This window comes from Melozone crissalis, unplaced genomic scaffold (assembly GCF_028551555.1).
Source record: "Melozone crissalis strain CALT ecotype California unplaced genomic scaffold, PUWL_Pcris_2 ptg000012l_1, whole genome shotgun sequence".
Classification (NCBI taxonomy): Eukaryota; Metazoa; Chordata; class Aves; order Passeriformes; family Passerellidae; genus Melozone; species Melozone crissalis.
The window spans coordinates 15,879,413-15,903,405 of NW_026535790.1; the positions used below are offsets into that span (position 1 = coordinate 15,879,413).

Below are 23,993 nucleotides of genomic sequence, written 5' to 3' on the forward strand. Positions count from 1 at the left end.
GGTAGAACATGGGATGGCCCCAAAGCTGCAGCCCCTCTGAGTGCTGGTACTGGCTGCTTCAGGTAAGGTCACACACGAAGCTGCCACGTGGCTGCTTTGTCCTGGTTTGTTTGGAGAGCTGTTGTCCATTGGGCTTGGAGCTCTGTGGTCATTGAGGTCCCTTCCAGCTAAAACCAGTCCAGAATCCGGCAGCACACATTTGCACACAGGGTTAAACTCGCTGTAATTTGCACTTTCTCTCCCAACGCTGCTCACCAGGTGTTGATGTTTTAAACAGAACTGTTAGTTGGGTGTTGGACACGGCGGTGACCCCTCTGTGATGTGTGGGGCTCCGAAGGGGCAGGACAGGGAGCCTGGCTCGGGATCCCGCTCTGAGCAGCGCGGGTGCCCCTGGGGACAGCCCGTGGTGAGCGGTGCCTCCCTGGCGGACCCGGCCCGGCTGAGTCGGTGCGCACGGCGGTGGGGCAGCGCCCGCTGGGCCGTGCCCGGCTGCCCTGGGCGGCGGCGGGAGGGCTCTGCAGGAGGAGGATGAGGATGGTGATGGGGAGGAAGGAGCCGGGCAGAGCCGGCCGGGCTGCCCCGCTGCCGGGCTGACGTCAGGCGGGCACGGGGGGACGGCGCCGCTGCCGTGCCCTGACCCGCTTCCCTTCGCTCCGCTCGCCGCTCCCGGCTCTGATCCAGCGCCACGCCGTGCACGGCCCGCCTCTCCTCCTGCTCCTCGTCCTGCGCGGAAATGCCCCCGCGAGCTCCGCCAGCGCCCGTGCCTTTGAGAGGTAAATGAGAGTGGAGTAATTAGCGATGGGGCATCGAGGGGCGAAATTCCTCGGGGTTCTTTTCCATAGCTCCGCTATGGCTGTCGCGCGTCCCGGGCTGGGGCACCCTCCGCCCCATCACCCTCCGAGGGGCCGGGACAGGACGAGGCTTCGCCGGCGTTTGTGCATCCGGTCCGTGTGTTTGTGTGTCTGTGTGCACACGCCGGGGCTGCTGTCACCCTTTTGTGAGCGAAATGGCTGTTTGGTAGCAGCGAGCGAGGGCTCCTTGCCAAGCTGCCTAATTAAGACTAAGCATATGCAGATTCGCCTTGTTTTCAGCTAATGACAGCTGCAAACAGTTATTTGTCGGGCTCGCTGGCGCTGGGTTGGTGACACGGGGCCAGCGCCGCCCGAGTGATGTGGCCGTGCGCAGCAGCAGCCCCACGGGCGAGGGTGTGAGGGGCACCGGCCTCCCGGGCGCTGCTGGGGCCAGCCCGTGCCCCCGGTGCCCCCCGAGGGACCAGCGGGTCAGCCCTGCCTCGGCACCCTTGGCATCGCCCCCAGCTCCTTGAGTGGGGAGCTGCCAGAGAGGGATGTTTTGCTTCGCTTTGTTTTGCTTTGTTTTGCTTTGTTTGGTTTTGAGCATTGCCAGCAGCACAGACATATCATGATGTTTCACAGGAAAACATAAATATGTGTGCAAACGTGGGTGACATTTGTGGTTCCCCAGCCAGCAGCCTTCAGCAGTGCTCTGCCAGCTGAGAACCGAAGCAGAGACCGAGGAGGGAACTCCCTCCCCGCAGCCCTGCCCCGAGGGCAGCTGGCAGCCCTCCAGAATCCCGGGCTTCCTAAGGATGCTCTCAGAAAGAGAGAGTTTTCATTGGGTTTGTCACTGTTGTGATGGTGCTGATGGAAGGACAGAGCCTGGCCCAGCACAGAAGGCCTGACCTGCTCTAAGGATGCAGGGAAACGAGGACAAGGGGGAGAAGTCACCCTGGAGATATGATTGAGTCCTGTGTGACGCACATCCTGCTGGTGAGCTGTGCCTCGGGGCTGGGGTGCTCTGTGTCCCTGTCCCCACAGCCTGCCAGGAGAGGATGTGCTCGGGTCTGGAATAGAGGATTTGGGGATCCCAGTACATCTATTCCAGCTGTTTCTAACCCAGGGCACGGGGCAGGAGTGGGGACAAGGCCAGCTCTGCTCTGCCCCATGGGCATGGGACAGCCCAAAAGCTGGGAGCCGGGGCTGGGCTGTGGCCCTGGCCCTGTTTGTCTGTCGTTGTGTGTCCTTGACCCTGAGGACCAGGAGCAAACTGCGCTGGGAATCTGAGCTGGGCTGACACCAGCAGCCCGAGGTGGGGAGGATGCAGAGGCACCCCCATTCCATCCCATCCCATCCCATCCCATCCCACCCCATCTGAGACAGTTTGGGAGAGCTGGGGGTGTTCAGCCTGTGGCACTGTGTTAGGTGATGGAATGTCATCACAAGCCCCCAGCCAGGTAATAATTAACATTGACTCCATGATTCTCAGAAGGTTGATCAATCAATCTCTTTATTATACTATACTTATTAAAAACCCACTGCTTTTATAGACAGTTGAGATACAGGTGGACCTAATTGGTCCTCCAATTAAAACACCATCACCATTGGCTAATTAAGAAACCACCCTTCAGTAAACAGATCTCCATAACACATTCCACATGTTCACAACAACAGGTGCAGCAAGTGAATTTAAGAATTGTTTCTCACGCTTTTCTCTGATCTCACAGCCCTCCCCGGGACAATGCCTGGGAAAGTTGTGCTGCTCTCTGTGGGCAGAGAGCTGCTGCCACACTGGAACAGCCTTTCCTGGGAAGAAGGGGCTTAGGATGGGCTCAGGGCTCTCTCCCTGCCCTGCAGGGCCTGAGGGTCCCACCAGGACAGAGACACCCCCGGGACACGCTGCCCTTCCAGCGTGTGGGGGTGGTCTCTGCACCAGCAGCAACTTTTCCATCACTTGGTTTCCTTATTTGGTGTTTCTTTAATAATTAGTGGCAGATTTTGTACTTATGTTTGCAATTATCTGGATGCCTCTGGGACATGTTCTGCTGGATAATTGAATCTCCTGGTTTGTGACTGCAGGGGTGGCTGGGGAGAGAAGGCTGGAGCCCAGGAATGCCGTGATGCCTGTTGGTGTCATGTTAAGATAAAATTAGCTTTTTAATTTTAAAAAATTATTGGAAACAAAGCATTTGGGCACTCGGCCCGGCTGGCACTGCAGAGCTGGCCCGCGGGCACCCAGAGCTGCAGGCTGCCTCATCCCGGTGGTTTTCCTGCCCTTTTGGCACTGGCTCCTCCTCCCCCGGTGGTGCTGCGGAGGCGCGAGTGCTCTCCAGCGGCACCTCCCGAACCAGCGCAGGGCCGCACCGCGGGGTGGGGCAGCAGCCCTGGCACCCCGTGCCCAGGGAGGGGCTGGCACGGCCACCCCAGCCCCATCACCCCCGTGCCAGTGCCAGTGCTGCGGTGCCAGGAGCTGCCCAGCGGTGACCCCGGGGACGGGCTGCGGATGGAACCCGAGATGGGGACTGGCTCGGTGGCTCCTCTCTGTCCCCCTGTCCCCGCCCGTGCCCGGTGCGGTGCTCGCTGCTCACCTGGCTCCCGGGAGCTGCAGGCAGCGTGTCCGTGTGCCGGGAATGCCGATGAGGAGCGGCCCAGCCCGCAGCGAGCGGCGCGGGGAATGCAGAGCGGCACGGCACGGGGAGCGGGGCTGGAGCTGCTGCCCAATTAGCTGAACTAATTGGGAGTGAGGAGGGAGGGCTGGCGGGTACCCCCGACCCTCTCCCCAGGGCTCTGATCCTGCAGCGCCGCTGGATTTCCAGAGGGAAGAGGTTCCTCTGTGTTTCCCTGAGCTGTCCATCAGCGTGCAGCAGAGCTGGGGGGGAATTACAGCCGGTGGATGCGCAGTGGGGCCGGGGCAGGTTTGTCACCCTGTCCTTGTGCCAGTGTCACATCCCCGTGCCCTGCCTGCCCCCGGCACGTTGTGACAATCCTGCTGGCAGGTCCCACCCAGGGAAGGTCGGTCAGGAGGCAAGGGGGGAGATACTTGTTTGTGGAATTGCAGAAATGCATACACCTTGCTATTTTCTGCTTGAAATTAAGAAATAATGTAAAATTTGCTCCTGATAAGGCAGGAACGAGCCTTTGGAAATATCCTCAGCTGTTTCTGGCTGGGAAAACAAGACATACGTGGACATTTTTAAATATAAGTGTGTGAATATAGATGTACCAGGGTTCTATAGGGGCGGCAGGGTGGGCCCCAGCCCGGTGCCTTGTCCGGCCGTGGGATGGGCGGGTGCTCACTGGGTCCCTCCCGACCTGCTGTGACAGATTCCAGCTTGATTGAGGCACAAACACACCGCCCCACAAGAGCGGTGTGGATTTGGTTATTAACAAAGGACGGATTCAGACGGGGCTGGCGCCACTCCAAGCGCGGGAGCTGCTGAGGAGCGTGGAGGGTGCATTAAATATTCATCAAAATCTTGGCACTTCATTCCTGTCTCTTGCTCTCCTGCCCCCTCCACTCGAAATTATTTGGTCCTAAATGTTAGAAGCCTGATTCGAACATTAATCATTTCATTAACCCCTTTATAAATTAGGTTTTTACAGCTAAGTTTTTTAGGGCCGTCGCAAAATGGGTCGTGGTGTCACCTCATCAGGTTCGCTCCTCACGTGAGCCCTGACCCCAGCACGTGATGGCGCCACCGGTGCTGCGGCAGCGTGTCACCCCAAATGCTACGCGAGCACAAAAAAGAAATTAAACACGAAACTCGCGGCAGGTTTGTGTCCTGCCGTCCCTGCCCAGCGCTGCCCTGCCCTTTGCCGGCAGCCCGGCTCCCCTCCGGTGAGTGAGCCCGCAGAATCTGCCAGCAATTAATCCCGCTGCCGCCTGCCTCATTAGCATCTCATTAGCATGCGGGGCACGCGCGGGCCCCTCGCGGCCCCGGCCGGGCAGGGTCACCGTGAGGGCGGGGAGGCCTCTCCGGCCGATGTCCGAGTGTCCGTCCGAGCGTCCGTCCGAGTGTCCTGGTGCCCCAAAGGGCCCTCGGGCCGGGCTCGGGGGTTCCGCGGGCTCCGCTGCCCGTGCCGGGCTCGAACCGCGGCGTGTCCCGCCCGGGGCTTTGGGGGTTCCTCTTCTCCGCCCCCGAGGGCGCTCGGTGCGGCCGCTCGGCGGTGATGCCGGGCTGCCATTGGAGCGGCGGCTCCCGCACAATGCAGGGTTTGTTCCAGCGCTCACCGGCGCCTCGCCGCTGCCCATGGTGTCCCCAGGGATGCCCCGCCGATCCCCGCCGGAACGGGGCCCCCGCTCTCCCCGGCGGCTGCTGCGGGAGCGGGGCCGGATCCGGATCCACGGGAGCGGGGCCGGGCAGGGCCCGAGGGAGCCGCTGCCCATCATTAGGATGCAGGTCCATCGCCATCTCCCTGGAGACCACGGGAACTGAGTCGCGGCTGGCAGAGGGCAGCTGCGTGCCGGGCGGGGATGAATTACCGCCCTGTGCCGCCTTTGTTGGCGCTGTCAGCAGGGACGGGAGGGAGCGGGGCACAGCGCCCGGGGCACGGCGGGCACGGACCGGCCCCGCGCCCGCCGCGGGCTCAGCCGCCGGTAGCGATCTCGTGTTTTCTGTCCTTGAACTAATTATTCGCAAAAGCTCTCTGGGGCTGACCCGATAGGAGCTGCCGATCCCGTGTTTAACCCTCGGAGCGTTCCTGGGCCTCCGCGAGCCCTTTGTGCCGCCGAAGGGAGCCATGTGCTGCAGAGGCACCTCTGAGGATCCCGCCGGAGCAGCAGAGAAAGGCATTTCTGGTGCTGCTGAACGCGAATGCCATCCACGCCATCCGCCGGGGTCCGGCCGGACGCGCGGGGCCGGCTCGGGCACACCGGGCTCGTGTTTGGAGCCGGGATTTGCCATCTGCGGGAATGAGCTCCGCGGGCTCTTCATTGGCACCGGCGTCCGCCCTGCCCCGCTCTCGCGTTCGCTGCCGCTCCCAAACCCGCTCCCGTTCAATTCCGTCCGAGGGACCGCGGCGGCGCTGCCGGAGGATGATTTTCCCCGCTGCTCGCACGGATTGTCCCTGCCTGGCAGGCGGCTGTCCCCGGGCTCACCAGCCAGCCCCCGGCCCCGCTCCTCTCCCGCAGCACTTTGCTCACATTCTGGATTTTTATTTGGTTTAATCGGCTCTGTAATAGTTTCACGGCAGGAATTCTGTCCCCGTCAAAACCGGCTCCTGCGAATGCTCCCCTGTGGTAGGAGTGAGGGGGGCATGAGGGAGAGGATGTGCTGGAAACCCCGGTGCCAGCTCGGCATCCCCGCCTGCTGTGCAGCCCTGGGGTCTCACCTGCAGCCCCGGGCACGGCTCCTGGCAGGCGCCAGCTGTGCTGAGGGACAGCCACGTCCCACTGCAGCAGCTCCTCCAGCCACAAAGCCAGAGCCACCCCAGGCAGGGAGATTTCCTCCCCTCTCCTCCTCCTCACTCCCTGCCAGCGCTGGGCCCGGCCCTGCCGCCCTGTGCTCTGCTCCCGCTGCTCCCTGCGGATCACGGGCTGCCCTCAGGTGCTTCTCCTGCAGCTCCTCTTGCTGCTTCCAGTGCAGTTCATGTGCTGATCTCTCCCAAGGGACTGGGACCCGCAGAGCTGGGGAGATTCCTGATGCAAAGAGAGGGAGCAGCGACCCTCCAGCAGCCACCCCCAGGGACCCTCCACCAGGACCTCCCTCCAGCACCAGGGACCTTCCACCAGCTCTCCTTGGACTGTGCTTTTCTGTCTGCTCATCCCTCCTTGGACTGTGGTTTTATTCCTTCTCCTGCTTCTCTCACCCAAATGGGCAGGGCTGGGGCTCCCCCCTCAGCCAGGGCACAGCTGGGCCCAGGCACCCCCAGCCACTCCAGAGAGTCTCTGGGATCCTCAGGACACAAAGCAGAGCTCTCCCTTTTGATTTAATAAGTATCTGCAAATGTCATAAAAGACATGATAATAAAATATCAGATGCGGGGAAATGAGTAGCCAAAGGCATTGGAAACAGGGACGAGAGTGAACGCAGTAGATTAAGACACTAATTCCCATTCCTTGTGTGCTCTCCATCTTGCCTGTGTTTTGCAGACAGGGATGAGTGTCCTCACCTCCCGGGAAGCGCTGCCTGCCTCTCCCTGCCCGATTGTCACCACGGATTGTCACCGCGGTGCCCGCAGCCCTCACAGCCCGTTTGTGCTCCGGATCCGATGCTTTGTCCCTCTCAGGGAGAGGCTGCGCTGCCTCATCCCCACTCCCACCGCCTGCCCTGCTTCAAGGGCAGGTCAGATTCCAACGGCGATGGCTAAATTTGATTTTTACTGCCCTCAGGTATTTCTGCAAACTAAAGACCCAAATCGTGCCTTTGTTTGGACCACGCAACAAAGCAACAGGAGCAGAAACAGAACCTGAAGGGAAAATTATCTCAGGGATTTGGAGCAGCTGGCAGGTCCTGCTGTAACTCCGACACAGTGGGAGCTGGGCGTGGGGATTGCTTCCAAAAGCAGCTTTGGAGCAAATCAACAGCCAGGAAATTGCCGAGCCCAACACAAGCTGTGAAGGCGGGAGCAGGACCAGCAGCAAGGTGATGGATGTGTTAATGTTTTAACAGCCCAACCAGCCCATAAATAATTTGCTGGGTTCTGGAGAAACTGACCTGGTCACGACGGCAATAAAGGGCTGTCCCCTGGGCTCTGCTCCAGAGGTCCACAATCCTCCCACGGAAAGGCTTAAGTGGCTTTTAACAATGTCTATTTTATATCGTCAGAGCCCAGGGCTGCACCGGGGCCGCTGTCTGCGTGAACACCAGCGCTCCAGCTCAGGGATGTCGCAGCTAAAAGGGCCAGAAATGATCAGTGAGTGTGGCAGGCATGGCTGAGCTCTGTGCTTGCCCTGTGGGGAGCAGGGGCACCCCTGGGCTCTGTGCTTGCCCTGTGGGGAGCAGGGGCACCCCTGGGCTCTGTGCTTGCCCTGTGGGGAGCAGGGGCACCCCTGAGCTCTGTGCTTGCCCTGTGGGGAGCAGGGGCACCCCTGGGCTCTGTGCTTGCCCTGTGGGGAGCAGGGGCACCCCTGGGCTCTGTGCTTGCCCTGTGGGGAGCAGGGGCACCCCTGGGCTCTGTGCTTGCTCTGTGGGGAGCAGGGGCACCCCTGGGCTCTGTGCTTGCTCTGTGGGGAGCAGGGGCACCCCTGGGCTCTGTGCTTGCTCTGTGGGGAGCAGGGGCTGTGTGTGCAGAGCATCCTGCTGGGAGCTCAGCTGGGTGGGAAGCTCAGCAGTGCCCTGCCCAGGGGAGGGTGAGCAGCCTGGGGGCTTCACAGGAGCCCACCAGGGACGGGTCCGCAGCCACCAGCAGCTCTTCCAGGCAGATGGAGCCCAGGCTGCATCCTACTGGATTCACGGGTGTACTGGCTATTCTGCCTCGGCACTGGGTGTCCCTCTGGTGTACTGGCTATTCTGCTCAGGTTTTGGGTGCTCCTGGGGCATACTGGGTGTTCCTGTCATTTACCAGGTATTGCTGTTCCATGCTGGGTACTCCTCTCCTGTCCTGGACATCCTCACCCTGCGCTGTGTCCCTCTCCAGGCCTGGCAACAGGAGCAGGGCAGGGCTGCTGTGCTCTTTGGGCTCCTTGCCATTGTGTGCCAGGCCGGTCGCGGCCTCTGCAGCTCTTCCCACAGCCGCCGTGGGACGCTTTTGGATTTCTCTGTGGGCACTGCTGGGCCCGGCCCGTCCCCGCCGGGGCTCCCTGCCTGGCACAGCCCCAGCACAGCTCCTGCCTTCCCCCGAGCATCCCCTCTCCCGCCGGGCCCTGCACGCACGGCTCGTCCCGGCCGCCAGGGACAAGGGTGGCTGCCGCCAAAAGGAAATTCTACATCCTCGCCCCTGTTTTTGCAAATGAGTGTAACTGTCAACTGCAGAATAAATGACACCTAATTACTGTTGGGGGGAGTTCGGGCAGGAGGGCTCGGCTGGGAGGGGATCGCAGGGAAGCTCCAGCGCTGATGGAAAATGAGCAAGATGCCGGCTGTAAGGAACCATAATTACAGAGGACTGACACACTGTGAGCAGTTTATGGTAATGAAGTGGTGCATCAAATCAAATTAACCTTAGTTATTTAGCACAGAATGCGCCGAGGACTCGGCTCAGTAGACGCTAAATCCAAATCCGGAGCCGTGCCCGAGCCGAGGAAGCGGCTCCGGCGTCGCTTTGATTTAGGATTCGTTCGGAGAGCGGCCGCAGCGGCGGGACGGCGATGGCGAGGGCGATGTCGGGCGGAGCGGCGGCGCGGGGAGCCGGGGACAGCCGGGGGCCGAGCCCCGCAGCGAGCGGCACCGCGGAGCCCCGCAGCGAGCGGGCCGTGCTGCGCCCGCCGCCGGAGCGGAGCCGCGGCCAGGTCAGTGCCGGGACGGGGGGAGCGGCCGGAGGGTCCCTCGGTGCGGCGGGTCCGGCCCCGGCGGCCCCGGGCTGTGCCCGCTCCGGGTCCCGCGCTGTGCCCGCTCCGGGCCCCGGGCTGTGCCCGCTCCGGGCTGTGCCCGCTCAGGGCCCCGCGCTGTGCCCGCTCAGGGCTCCGGGCTGTGCCCGCTCCGGGCCCCGCGCTGTCCCGGCCCGGGCAGAGGTGCGGGCGCGCTGCGCCGCCGCCGCTCTCATTGCTCCTCTCTCCTCCCCACCAAGGCTGCGGCGCGCAGGAGGAGCGCTCCCGCCGGGATCCCTCGGCTCTGACGGGTGAGTAACCTTCCCAATTAATCCAAACGCTCTGGGAAAGATTGATGAGCTTTCGGAACAAGGGTCCCTCCGTGCGCCGGGCTGCCGCCGAGTTCCGTGTGCCGGAGGGAGGGATCGCCGTGCCGCCGGGGATGCCGGGGTGCTGTGTCCCGGGGTTGCCGTGCGGGCGATGCTTCAGCTCCGGGGTTGCCGTGCGGGCGATGCCGCCGCGGCTCCGCTGGCACCGGCGGGCCCTGCCCGGGGCGCCCCGGCGAGCGGCAGGCGGGCGAAGGCAGCTCCGGGCCGCGGTTCTGTGCGTGGTGTCACGGCGCCGTTTGTGTCCGCGGCGTTTCTCTGGACACGGGGCGGGCAGGAGGGACGCGGCGGGCTCAGGTCGGGGGTCCCGGGCTCCGGGGCCGCTCGGGTGCGGGCAGGGCCGGGCTGGCTCTGCCAGGCACGGATGGGTGGTGCTGGCACCGAGCAGAGCTGGCGAGCCCGGCACGGAGCGCCTGGGGAGCTGCCAGCTGCTGGCACTGCCCAACAGGTGGTTCTGAATTGGTTTGGATTAGGAAATGTTTGTTCAGTGCCCTGCGCGCCGGCGGGGGCCTCTGGGGAGCCGAGTCGCTCCTCGGGGAGAGGATTCCTCTGCAGGATTTCCCACTTGTTGGAACAACACCAACTGCATCTCCAGCCGAAGCTTTCCTCCGTGTATTTCACGGACTTTGATGATTTTGGAGCACCTGCAGTCAGGTCTATCCTGAATTAAATTCTTCCCAGGAACCTGGTGCTCCCCTCCCAGGATGCCAGACCTTACCCAACAGCATTTACGGTGCTGAACTGCCCTGAGGCTCCTCCCAGCCCCTCATCCTCAGCCCTGAGCACAGATGAGCCCCCCAGGTGTCATCCCAGCAATTCCTCCCCCAGCACAAGCTCTGGGTCCTGCTCCATGGTGGAGGCATTGGATTTCGTGGTTACGAGTTCATTTCCATCAATATGAAAATGCTGTGTGAGTCCAGAGAGCTAATCACTACTGTGGGGGAATAAAGAGCAGAGATTTCCTCTAATCCCCTTTAAATGGCATCCAAATGAGGACTCAAAGATGACTAATGACAGACATGATTAAACTAATTCAGTAGGTGAAGCTTCAATGGAAGCCCCAAAGCCCAGGTACAGCCTCGGGGCCCAGCTCCTCCAGATCACTCACAGCCTCTTGGCCCTCTCAGCTGAGGAAAACAAACTCGTTAGTTTTGTTTTGTTTTGGCCAGAGGATTCCCTTTCTCCATTGAAAATATTTTTGTCTCTTTCAGCAAACCTTTTCCTTGCTGCTGCCAAACACCATCTCCCTAATGGGATGCTAAATCCAGTTTCAGTTAATAGCCAGCTGCATCCTCATCCCTCACCTGATCTGCCCCTCGAAGGGCTCCCACTGAACACACATCAGTCTCTCAGCAGCCGACAATAGCAATGAAGGAGAAAGGCACTGGAATTTCTCTGGGGATCTCTGGAATATCTGGGGACCTTTGTGAAGGTGTCTCTGAAGAAGGCCCCCTTCCAGGCCCATAACAAACCAAACCTCTGCAGAGAAAAGGGCAAAACTGGGAGTCCCATCCCCACAGCATGGGGAGTGATTAATGGGGCACCCCTGCAGTCCATCTTGCTTTTGTTTAATTATCTTTTTTGTATCTCTTGTGCCTCCCCAGACCCGAGCGGGCAGGGATGGTTTGATGGATTATTTATGATACCCAGGTCAACACGTCCAAGTGTTGCTGCCTCATGATTTGCTGCTCTGCAGAGGCCAATAGAGATGCCTTTTGTTATTAATTATGCCAATACATTTTCCTGAGCAGTGTGATTAATTGGGCTGTGCGGGCAGGGCCGTGGGCCTGTGCTGAGGCTGTTTGTTCTCAGGTGGAGGTGGCTGGAAGGGAGAGCAGGCAGCAAAGTCTGCACTTGGTGTCTGTCCTTCTCTTCGGAGCATTCAGGGGGAGATGCAATTCCTGACATTGGAATTTGGATGTCAATTGGAATTGACATCATGGCATTTTGCATGCCGGGGAGCCACGGGGCTGCAGGGAGCTGCCTCTGGCTGGGCAGCTGGTCCAGGGGCATGGGCAGTGCCAGAGGGACCACAGGATGGCACCCAGCCCCTCGTGTTTGGCTCTGCAGGGGTGGGTGACACTTACATTGCAGAGACTCGTCTGCTCTCACTGAACTTCTGAAAGTGGAGCCACAAAGTTGTTCCTGTAGCCCATCCCGTTTTCTTTTGCCTGCTCAGAGTGCAGAGCGTGTGCTGTGCTGAGCAGCCAGGGCACAGCGCCCACAGGGGCACAGGAGGGCTGGCCCCATCCCAGGTGGGATCCTGGTAACTACTACCAGTCTGCAGGGTGGAGACAGAGCACAGCGTTTGCAGCTTAGCCACACTGAAAATAATCATAGAAAACCTTTTTTTTGGCAGAAGCCTCCTCAGCTTGCCAGGCACATTTGCTGCGTCAGGGCCTCAGCCTGCCTGGCAGCCTGAGCTGTGCCCCCTGTGCCACCGCCAGCAGCAGGGCCTGGGCAGGGTGTGGTGCCCAGCCCAGCATCCCCTGAGCCTGGCACTCGTGGTGCAGCCTGCAGAGCCCAGCTCTGCTGGGTCTCCCGTGGGGATGGTCCTGTCCCTGTCCCAGCCCCCAGAGCGCTGCTCTGAACCCTCTCTGTCTTTTGTCTCCATGAAGGTCACAGGAGAGCCGTCACCCTCTAAGTGCCAAGACCAGTGTCCCACCCTCCGGTGCCAGAAGACTGGGAGCAGTAAGGCAGCTGCTCACTCTTCCACACGGTTGCTCTGTGCTTGCATGTGCACCGGGTTGACTCTGGCCGCTTTCCCCCTCCTTGTCGTGAGTGTGATTTTGGTGGTTTGTGTCTTCCACGCCACTTAGGCCTGGCAGTCACACAAACCCCTGTGCAGGTGGTGGGAGCTGCGCTGTCCTCCCGCTGATCTCACAGACCCTGAGCCGCAATTTCCCCATCACCAGGTTATCCCTGGGGCAGGAAGCGCAGAACGAGGGCTGAGGGCAGTCCTGGCTTCCCCAGCATCAGAACCCCCCCGAGTGCATCCAGCAGCCCTTTGGGCTGTCAGAAGCTCCAACCACAGTCAGAAGTCCTTCAGGAAAGGAGCTGCTGCTGCAGGGACCGGGAGCTGTCAGGGATTGATGTGCTCTGGGCAGCAGGAGCTCCCTGTGCCGTCCCTGGGGAGGCACCGTGGGCACCGTGACCGCTGCCAATGTCACAGCGCCGTGAGCTCGCCCTGCTGGGCTGGGGAGATGGAAAACGTCTTTGGTAAGGAAGGTCCCAGGCCCCCGACTGGGAGCTAAATGTGGCTTTAATGTGGGCAGGGAGGGAGCCACGGTGGCTGTACACGTACACGGGCTGTGCACGGCTGCGGCACACGGACCCCGGTGCGTGGTACAGGGACACGGCGTGCAGAGCCGTGTGTGGTACAGGGACACCGTGTGCCCACCCGTGTGTGGTACAGGGACACCGTGTGCCCACCGTGTGTGGTACAGGGACACGGCGTGCCCACCCGTGTGTGGTACAGGGACACCGTGTGCCCACCCGTGTGTGGTACAGGGACACCGTGTGCCCACCGTGTGTGGTACAGGGACACGGCGTGCCCACCCGTGTGTGGTACAGGGACACCGTGTGCCCACCCGTGTGTGGTACAGGGACACTGTGTGCCCACCGTGTGTGGTACAGGGACACCGTGTGCCCACCGTGTGTGGTACAGGGACACCGTGTGCCCACCCGTGTGTGGTACAGGGACACTGTGTGCCCACCCCTGTGCCCACCCGTGTGTGGTACACGGACCCCCCTGTGCCCACCCGTGTGCCCACCCGTGTGCAGCGTGGCCCCTGTGGGGCTGTGCCAGGTCTGTGGGCCCCACACTCCCGCTGCCCGGCCCAGCCAGGGAATTCCCTCCCGCATATCCCATTTGCTCGGAGCAGGCGCTAACCCGGAGCCGAGCCCAGCCCGAGCCTCCCCCGGCTCGCCCGGCCCCACGGCCCCGTTATTATCCCGCATCCCTGTAATTAGCTGCTTAGGCTCTGATTGCCCCATTGTCCGCTGGATGGGTTTAATCGTTCCTTTCTCCTACAGTGGCAATTTTGTTCCAATTAATTATTTCAGTTTGAACAGCAATAGCTGGTTGGGTTTAGAGGGAAATTAAAAGGGTAGGGAAGGATAATGAGGAGTGAGCTAACTAGGGAGAGGTTGCAGACGGGGCTGCGCGGGTCCCTGCTTCCCTTCCAGCCCCTGGCTGGCTCCCCAGAGCTTTCTGGGGCTGGGAAAGGCTCAGGGGAGGGAGCTCAGGGATCTCTCACCCTGCAGGGCTGGCCCGAACGCTGCCATAAAACTCTGACACGTGTCCCTCACTAACGCTGGCATCACCCAGCAGTGGAGGTGACGTCCTCAAGGTGATTCTGGACAAGACTGATCTGGATTCCTAAAAATTTAAAAACAAATGAATTTAGGGTTAGCCAAGGTTTTGAAGGGAGTGAAAAAGACATTCGTGCCTTTCAAGATTTACAAAAGTGCTGCCTGGGAAATTCATGTATAATTCAATGAATTCCAGAGTAGTTTGAATATTCAAATTATGTACGGTCAAAGCAATAAAAAAATCCGCATTTCCTCACTCTGAGCCGCCCAGACACAGCTCTCCCCAGCGCCCCCTCCCCAAAGGCAGCTCCTGCCTCTGCCCCCGGAGCTATCGAGCCTCGTGGCTCTGAGGAAATTGAGTTGGACTGGAAAAACACGGCGAGAGCCGCTGCTGCTCCCTGCCCAGCTGCTGAGCAGCATTGCCAGGGCGATGGGCACGGCTGGCACCGGCCCTGGGCAGGGGAGTGGGCACCCAGGGGGCACCGACCCCTCTGCAGAGACCCGGCAGAGCCCGGAGCCGAGCTGGGCAGGGAGGATGGAGGAGCTGAGATGGGCAGGGAGGGAGGATAGAGCCGGGCAGGGAGGATGGAGCTGGGCAGGGAGGATGGAGGATGGAGCCGGGCAGGGAGGATGGAGCCGGGCAGGGAGGATAGAGCCGGGCAGGGAGGATGGAGCCGTGCAGGGAGGATGGAGCCGGGCAGGGAGGATGGAGCCGGGCAGGGAGGATGGAGCCGTGCAGAGAGGATAGAGCCGGGCAGGGAGGATGGAGCCGTGCAGGGAGGATGGAGCCGGGCAGGGAGGATGGAGCCGGGCAGGGAGGATGGAGCTGGGCAGGGAGGATGGAGGATGGAGCCGTGCAGGGAGGATGGAGCCGGGCAGGGAGGATGGAGCCGGGCAGGGAGGATGGAGCTGGGCAGGGAGGATGGAGCCGTGCAGGGAGGATGGAGCCGGGCAGGGAGGATGGAGCCGTGCAGAGAGGATGGAGCCGGGCAGGGAGGATGGAGCCGTGCAGGGAGGATGGAGCCGGGCAGGGAGGATGGAGCCGTGCAGAGAGGATAGAGCTGGGCAGGGAGGATGGAGCCGTGCAGGGAGGATGGAGGAGCCGAGCCCGCAGCACTGACACAGACCACGGAGGGGTCTCACCCCCTGCTGCCGCCCCTCTTGGGGTCTCGGGGGCTGCACTGCCCTCCCTGCACCTTCCCCCGTGGTCGGTGCCATCCCTCAGACCCCCTGGACGTGTCCATCTCCCCTGGCTGGGCCCTGGCAGCTCCTGCTGCCGCCAGGGAAAAAGGGAAAGCACCGACAAACTGCTCCCCTGCCCCTCCCTCCAGCCTCCCTCCAGATGCTGTAAATTTTCATTAGTATGCTGTAATTTAATGATCGGTTCCCAAGAGAAAATCATTCTTCAATTTACCAAAACTTCCCTGTTAATTTAAGCATTATAGTGGGGAGCTGGTGCTGAGCCCATCCTGCTGCCCCTCCCACCGGGCAGGGACAGGTGAGAGGGACAATTCCAACTAAAATCCCTCGGAAATCTCCCATCCAGGACTGCAAACGTGTTCCTGGGAGCAAGGAAAGCCATTTCCTCCTGAAACAGAGTTTATTTTGGACCTGGCAAAGCGCAGTTCCCTGGAGGCTGGTGCTGGCTGACTGGGAACGTGCTGGGCTGGCTGGGAATGTGCCAGAGGAGCCATCGGTGCCCACCCAGGGGCAGCTGCCACCAAACCCTCGGGCCCTTTAAACCATCAGCGGGCCCTGGAGCATCCTTGGCAGAGCTCCCCGGGCAAACCCTCCCCAGATGGAGGGATCTCTCCATGGGCGTGGGAGAGGATGAGGAGGATGAGGCCACATTTGAGCTCCCTGGAGCTGATGGAGGTGAGGGCTTGGCCATGGGGCTGCCCAGCACTGCTGCAGCCCCCAAAGGAGACCCCAGCACCCTCCAGCCCCACTGCACCTCCTGATCCCCCCAGCCAGCCCTGCCCCAGACCTGGCTAAATTAGAAGGGAAATCTATTTCCTGTTTAAAAACAAAACAAGGGAGCAAAGTCAGTGTTAAATATAGAGATATGATATGTAAATGAATCTGACAACTGAGTGAATAAAAAATGAAGGTTTAAATTATTGAAGGGTGGGAGGAGATGGCGCATGCAAATAGCGTTAATGTGGAAAGAGGCAGTGCTCAGAACGGGGAAAGGAGGTTTTGAAACGTAATTATTTCTTTTAAGGAAAGGGCTACACGTAAAATAAAAGCCAACAGAGCTGGTGTGTGTTTGTCTCAAAGCCTTTTCTCTCTTGCCTCTCCCTTTATCCTTCTGGCTTTTTTTCCCCCTGCAAAGCAAAGAGAGAAATCAAAGGCTATTGCATTTTTTTGGGCTTTAATTAAAATAAGATAAATTAAGTTTTAGTTGCTCACAAGAACAAGCGAGTCCCGGGGATGGCTGATGACAAGCTGCTGCTGCGAGGGCAGGAGCAGGTGCTGGGTAATTGATTGGTGGGGACAGGGCCCTGTGGCTGTCACAGCCACCCCTGGGCTGGGTGGGGACATCCAGGACTCTGCAGGGCTTGGCTTCCATGGAGAAACACCCACCTGAGGTGCCAGCCTGGCAGGAGGGGCCCAGCACAGCTCTGCTGGGCACTCACCGTGCTGGGCTTTGCTCCTGCTCCTCCCTGTGCTGCAGAGCCCTGGGGCTGGCCCAGGGAGCGTTCACAGTTCAGTATTGAAAACTCAGGGGTGATTTTTATCACCGACGAGGGATTCTGGTGGTCAATCTGCAGGCACAGAAAGTGTCCCCATCACCTTCCTCACAGCTGTATTCCTGCCTCCCTGACCCTCTCCAGAACTGAGGGCAGGTTATGGGTTCCCTTTCCCTAACCCACAATGTGATGGCTTGGGACGACTTGTTAAAGCTATAGATCTAAACGTCATTTATTAGAACAGTGCCTCCCTGGGGATTGTCAGCCTGCATTCATTATTTGTGTGTGCTGACAGCGAGCTCTGCTGTGTCTGATCTGTCTCTCTGGCTGTTTACACAGCCCTCACTGTGGCAGCACCTGAGTGTCTCCCTTGGCTAAAAACGATGGTTTGCTTCCCACTGCCTGTGTGCCCTGCACAGCCACGGGGGCTGTATGGAAGGGTGTGGGACAGATTTTCCTGTTCTCTGTCTGTGTCCTTGCCCAGGCCAGCCCAGGGGTTTGTGCCCCCTGCATGAACTCGTTAAAGCAATATTTCCCCCAGACAGCTTTTGCATCGATGAAATAAGGGGGAAAGGGAATTCCCCCACGGATCCCCCCTCATTTTCACTGCGTGTCTGGCAGATGCCATTCGTGCCCCTCGTCAGGCCGGGTCCCTGGGGCGGCACAGCGCCAGCTCGCTGTCCCAGCCCCTCTGCAGGGCTCAGGCGCTCTCCCTGCGGTCCCTCTCGGCTCCGGGGCTCCCGGGGCTCCCGGTGCGGTGCTCTCCTCCCCTCCCGGCCGTGTCTCCATGGCGACCGCAGCGCTCTCCTGCCGCAGAGCATCCTCGGCTCGCCGCTGCCAGCGCTGGTTTGTGCTCGCAGCCTTTGTCTCCCGCCCGGCGCTGGCAGCCGGCCAGCCCAGGCATCCATTTCAAAGCAGCCTTTGTTTTATCGGTGCGGTAGCTGCTCAGAAATCCGTGGCATCCAATCCGGGCGGGAACGCGGCGTTTCCTCCCCCGGCGGGGCCGGTGCGGGCACAGCGCCGGGCAGAGCCAGCGGGGACAGTGTCCTGTCCCCCTCCCCAGGCACGGCTGGCATCCCCTGCACGGTCGGATGTGCCATTTTCAGCACAGCCCGGTCCTGGAGGCTCGGGCAGCCAGACCTGCTGAACTGAGACAGGAGCGAAGATTCCAGCCCCTGGCAGAGGAAAGTGCCGGAGTGAGCTCCAGCCCAGAGCTGCCATCCTGGCCAGCTTGCTGCCCGTCTCCCGTGTGACTGCCAGCTGTGCCAGGGCCGGCCTGCTGGGCAGCGCAATCCATTAATTGTGATATCCACCCTCGCAGGGAGTTCAAGGGAAGGTGTTACACACCTGCTCAGGTGTGCAGACATGGATGCACAGGTATGTGCATGCATCCACAGGGGTATTACTGAGGCTTTGTGGGGCTCTGGTTTGCAGGCACTCGGGTCCCTGTGGATCTTCCCCAGGGCACAGGCAGGCAGCCAGGAGGGGACACAATGGGGGCTGTGGAGTGTCATTGCCGAGGTGCTGGTGCTCCCCAGGGCATCCCTACAACCCTCAGAGCACGGAGTGAGGCAGGAGGGAAATGAGAGGAAAATGGGAGAACGGGGAATACTTTGTTAAGGTCAGAAGCAGCAGCTGTGTGCCAGCCTTGCCCAGAACAAAAGTCTCCAGGAGAAGCTGTGCCCTGAAACAGGAGTCTGGGAGGGCAGCAGGAGCTGGGCAGCCCATCCTGGGCAGCAGCTGAGGGCAGTTTGTCCAGCAGCGTGTCCTGCCCTGCTGCTCTGGGGGGCGGACGGGACTGGAACCCCTCCAGCCTTGGGCCACATCACTCAGAGCCTCAGTTGCCCAGCAGGGCTGCAGCTGCAGTGGGCACGAGAAGCTCATCTCCAGGGTCTCACTGGAGGGACCTCTCATAGTGCTGAACCTCAGACACTCTCCTCAGTGATTCACTGCATGGTTGTACATGGAGAGATGTAACCACTACTGTGCCTGCAACTGGGAGCACTGGGAGAATCGGGAGCTCAGGGTCCCACAGGCAGAGCAGGCAGGTGCCAGCTGTGGCCCAGGCACGGCAGAGGCTGGAGGAGCCGCCCTGGCAGCACTGCCATGACTTTGCACGAGGACACTTCCCCACCTGGAGACAGTCCCAGGAGGTAAAGAGTGCCAGAGCTCTTGCTGTGGTCTGTGGTGCTGCTCGATAAAGTGTGTCCTGGCCCCATTTTATTCTCCATAATTAGGAAACTCAGCAGACTGATGGCTCTCTGAAGCCTGAACCGGAGCGTACTGCTGGCACAAAAAGAGCTGGTCTGCGACAGAGCCGGGATTGTTTGCGCCGTTTCAGTGAGAAGTGCAAGCAAACGGGTGAAATCTGTTAATGTGGCTCTGTGCTGAGAGAGGGCAGGTGTGAGCGAGGTGATTGATGAGCATTGATCAGGAAGGGCTCGGGGCTGCTAGGCTCGGTGTGGGACAGGGCACGGAGCAGGGGGTGCAGCCTGGGGCAGGTGAGCGTGAACAGGGGTGCAGCCCGGGACAGGTGAGTGCGGGAAAGGGGTGCAGCCCGGGACAGATGAGCGTGAACAGGGGTGCAGCCCAGGGCAGGTGAGCATGAGCAGGGGTGCAGCCCGGGACAGGCGAGCTCAGCCCGGGACAGGGGGGCTCTCAGCCCTGCCCGGCCCCAGTCCCTGCCCGGCCCCGCCGAACCGGCCCCTCCCGGGCTCCGGGCGCTCCCGCTCCTCTCCCGGGGCTCTGGCGCTTCCTCTGGAGAAGCCGCTCCCGTCCCTCTCACCAATTCACCAGCCGAGATCAGCCCCGGAGGACGGGCGAGCTCTGCCGTGGGTGTAGCTGGGCTGAAGGCAGGGGAAGCCGTTTCCTCTGTGAACATCATCAGTGTTTGCATGAGCCATCACAAGCAGCTGAGACTGGGGGGCACAAACAGGAGGGGAAACCCTTCTCCATGCATGCATCATCTCTATCTTCTGGCTGACTGTTTGCAGCTCTGTGAGCTCTCCAAAAATGCCCCACGATTTTTTGAAATTGTATTTTTGATTAGCAGAAACCTAGAAACGAGCTAGAAAGAGCCGTGGCTGTGGAAGGGAGTCCAGCACGTGCAGAGCCAGCAGAATTCACGTGGGCAAATTGGCTGAGCCACCCACAGGGCAGGTGATGCCCCAGGGCCGGACCCACTGCTGTGGCAGCATCTCCAGGGGCACCTTTGGGGCTGGGGACACCCCCAGCAGCCCCACGAGGGGTTCGGACTGGGCCCTGCTCGCTGGCACCTGAGCAGCGCAGGGCCGGGGAGGGCTGCAGTGAGCCCAGCGCTGTGATTCCCCTTGGAAGTGCAATGCAGCCCTGGTAAATAAATAAAGATTGGATCTCGTCAGTCTCTCGTACTGCACCACTCCCGAGCAGGGGACGCGGGGCTGCCGTAATTGGCTGGATGCAGAGCGAAATCCAGGCTCAGCGATTCCATTTTGCAGTTGGCAGCCTGCCCACAGGCAGATCAGGGAATGCGAGTTGGGCTGGCTTTAAAACACAGGGAAATCCTTCATCTTTGATAATTTTTTTGCTGATTTAAAGGGCAGGATTAAATCCTCATTTAATAACCCCAAGTGCCTGCTCTGCCCTGCTCTGAGTGCTGCCAAGGCACGGGGCCTGGAGGGAAGGCAGGGAATGTTCTCCCGGGCACAGACCCCTTGGCTGTTTGCTGCTGCTGCAGCCAGGGAAACAAACCCCTCTGGGCAAGCCCCAGCCTCAGCACGGGGTGCTGTTCCTCCTTTCCAGGTCTGCTGCCAGCTGCTTCCAGGGCTGATTGGAAGGCAAGCCCAGCACTTTCTGCTACCGACTTCCAGTTATGTAATTTGTGGGTTTTTCTCCTAATTAAGGATCCTCAGAGCCCCAGATGTTCGCTCTAGCACACAGCCCAGCTGACTGCGCTGACAGGCTCTGGGGCAGGGATTGTTTTATCAGGAAGTGCTGCCTGCTCAGTACCTTTATGTTGCCACCTCTTGCCGTCGCCTGGGCTATTTTTAAATCCTTAAAGAAAGCGTCTACAGTGGAAAAGAAAGGAGCCTCCTTGCAGAGGAACACAGAGCCACCACACTGAAGTCGAGAGCAATTTTGCAAACAATCTGTTTTGCCGGTGACAGCGGCTCCGCTCGGTGTGACGATGCTGAATGGAGCAAGCGGCTGCGAGTTATTGATGGCAAATTCTCCACGTCCCCAGGCCCGAGCTCCTCCTGAGACAGCCCCAGCTCTGCTTTCCCCAGACATGAAGCAGAAAGCATTTTCTAACATGTCGGCTCCCTTTGCCTCGAGAGCAAACTGCAGCTGAAGGGGAAGGGCGGAGGGGATGGGAACGCTGAAATGGCGCCAGCTCCTCTTTAACTGTTTTCAGGCAGTGCATTTCCCTGCCTCCTGCAGTTCGTTCCCTTGCTCTGATGATATGAAAATCCTAATTAGGGAGTGAATGGGGACGTGTGCCAGGCTGGCAGGGTGCAGGTGGTGGCTGCTGTTGCTGGGAGAGGGTATTTGGGGATCAGTGCCCAGGAGGGCATGTTTGCCCAGTGGTGAAAGTGTAACTGCGCGGGTCCGGCCCTGAGCGCAGGCCCGCCGTTTGCCCTTGAGGAGCTGCCTCCATGATTGCTGGTTTCTGATGCCACGTGTGAGCAGAGTGCTGCAGAGCCGTGCAGACCCACGCAGGGCAGGACAGCAGTGCCAGCGTGAGGAGGGAGCATCGTGGGGACACGAGCTGGTTCCTCCCTGCACACGCTGCCCAGAGTGCTCCTTCCCACCCAGGAGCACAGCGGTCCTGGGGCAGGGGGCCCATGAGGAAGAGAAGCACTGACTTTACACAGATGGGAAGATTACACAGATTTATCGACCCTCCAGGCTGGAAGCGGCTCCAAAGCCAGGTGGTTACAAACGTCATTTTAAGCACAGATGTGTTTTGCTGTCCCTTTGCTGGCAGGATCAGAATTTGGGTCCTTGGCAAAGAAGTCCAGAGGTCCAAGCCTCAGAGAGCACCAAGGGACAAAGAATGAACCAAAGAACTGTGGTAAGCAGGAGAGAAGGTCCTCCAGAGCCCCAGTTCCCAAATAACTCCACGCTCAGCACATATTAAGGCTAAGACCAGGAGTGGTTAACACCTGAGTGCTGCTGCCAGCCAGCACCCACTACCCCTGCTTTGGATGATGGGCTGCTGCCCGGCTGAGGCTCAATCTGCTGCTCCTTCTAGAAGAAAACGTTATTCCTATTTGAAGATTCCTGAATTTCCCTAGTCCTTCTAGGAATTCACCAGTGTGGATTTCACACACGTCAGAACTCAGCTGAGCAAAGTGCTGCTTGTGAGGGTGAGAGGTAAGATCATGAGGTGATGCAAGGAGGAGATGATGGGGTAAGTGGTGGAGGGGTGGTTCCTGCAGAGGCTTTGCTGACGGTGTGGACCCAGCTGCAGCTCTTACATGCAGAAAGAAAGGCACTGCTGCAGCGGTCTAGTTGCTAGGAGCACGTGCATAAATAACACCAGAGAACAATCTAAAATAATAAAGCAAGCTGCAGACCTTGACTATGAATTTTATTGACAGTGGCACAATACAGTTAACAAACTGACATAACAGGAGTACATAATGAATTCATCAGCCTTCCCAACTGAGGACAGACTTAACAGCAGCCCTCCTACACCACGTGTAGTGCCTCCAAAGAGACATGAAACAGGGCTGCTGTGAATGGAGCAGCGAGGGAGAGCTGAGTCACACTTCAGCAAATAATGGCTTTCAGTTACACACAATTACATGACAGTCCAAACTTTTTCATATGAAGAAAAATAAACAAGACCAAATTAACTTACAAGTTGTTACGAGGCACCGAGGAACTGATTTCCAACTGCCACTTCACGGCTGTGCCTGCTCAGCTCACGGCGATGCACTCTGCATTGCTGAGCCTCTAAGGACAAAAATACACTCACTGGCTACTCTCATTGTCATAAACCTTGCCTCTCATACTGCAGGATCTTCTTCGGCTGGAAATCGCTGTGCTTCGCTCACGCTGGCAGAAGGACAGGGGATGCTGCAGCAGATTTCCAGGGACGATGGCTCCTGTGCCCAGGGCACCCATTTGTCTCACAGAGGAATCAAACAGTGTTCCTTTTCTCACCAGCATTGGTAAAAACAGCAAAGGCCAAAAACTGGGCTGGAAAATGCTGGTGCCAATGTGCAGCTGGGGTCAGGAGAGAGCAAGAACTTCCCCATGGCAACAAAAGCTTGATGGGAGTGCTTGTCAGCTGCAGAAGCATTTACTGGGAATTCCTGTCCACTCTCGGTTTTGTGTGTTCCTGACATTACCGGTCTCAATTCCAATCCATTATCAGTCCTTTGACTGGTTTGATTTTTCTAATTTCTGTGATATTGTTACTGAAGCCTAGTCCAGTAACAGAGCATGGCTCACATACTCCTCACTCCTCATTTGCTGCATTTGAACTATCTCTGTGTGTTTTGGATTAAGCTCCAGGTTCACATATATCGATCTCTCACCAAGTTTGCCAGTGCTGGGACTCTTCTATTTCCTCCCTCAACCCAACAATCAGTGGAAGGTTTAGAGCAATGTCTGTGTGGTTATTTAGACATTAACTCCTTTTATCTGCCGGTTACTGATGCCCCAAGCTCGGCACAGAGCTGGCAGAGCAGCAGCACCCTGGGGGAGCTGCCCCACACAGGGAAACACACATGGAAATGGATGTTCTGTCCATCTGTGCCTTGTCCTGCATCGCCTGTGGAATCACTGTGTTCTGCTGAGAGTGCCTGGAACTCCTGTGTGTCACCGGGATAAATAAAGGCTGCATCCGTGTGTGGGACCTCATTGCTCCCCAAAATCCCCAACCAGGAGGGCATAGTGAGGTGGGGCTCATCTCCTCTGCCATGCTGCAGAGGGAGGACAAGAGGACACAGCCTTAAGCTGAGACACGGGAGGTTCGGATTAGACATTAGAAATTGTTTGTTCACTTTTGAGGTGGTCAGGCTTTGGAGGGGCTGCTCAGGGAGGTGGTGGAGACCCCATCCCTGGGAGTGTTTGAGAGGTGTCTGATCTGGCACTGGGTGATGTAGTTTGGGGTTTAGGGGTTACGGTGGCAGTGCTGCTGAAGTAAAGATCTCCTCCAGCCTTGACCACAGAATCTCCAGAGCTGGAAGAGACCGTCAGGGATCACCCAGCCCAACTCCTGGCTGTGCAGAGGACACCCCAACAACCCCCCCTGAGCATCCCTGGCCAAAGGCTCCTGGAGCTCCGGCAGCCTCGGGCCGTGCCCATCCCTGGGGATCTGGGCAGTGCCAGCACCTTCGGAGGGAGAACCTTTCTCCAAAATTGACCCCAAACTCCCCTGGCACAGCCGAACTGATGATTCCGTGAC

General features: G+C 59.3%; 1 protein-coding gene across 1 annotated transcript in view; it reads left to right on the forward strand.

Moving 5' to 3' along the window:
• The first annotated feature begins 12,263 nt into the window (after positions 1-12,263).
• The window catches only part of TNRC6A (trinucleotide repeat containing adaptor 6A), a 57,428-nt gene continuing 45,698 nt past the window's right edge, over positions 12,264-23,993 (forward strand). Inside the window, exon 1 of the mRNA XM_054271252.1 lies at positions 12,264-12,278. The gene's annotated coding sequence lies outside the window, so the exon portion shown is untranslated. The remainder of the gene's footprint in view (positions 12,279-23,993) is intronic.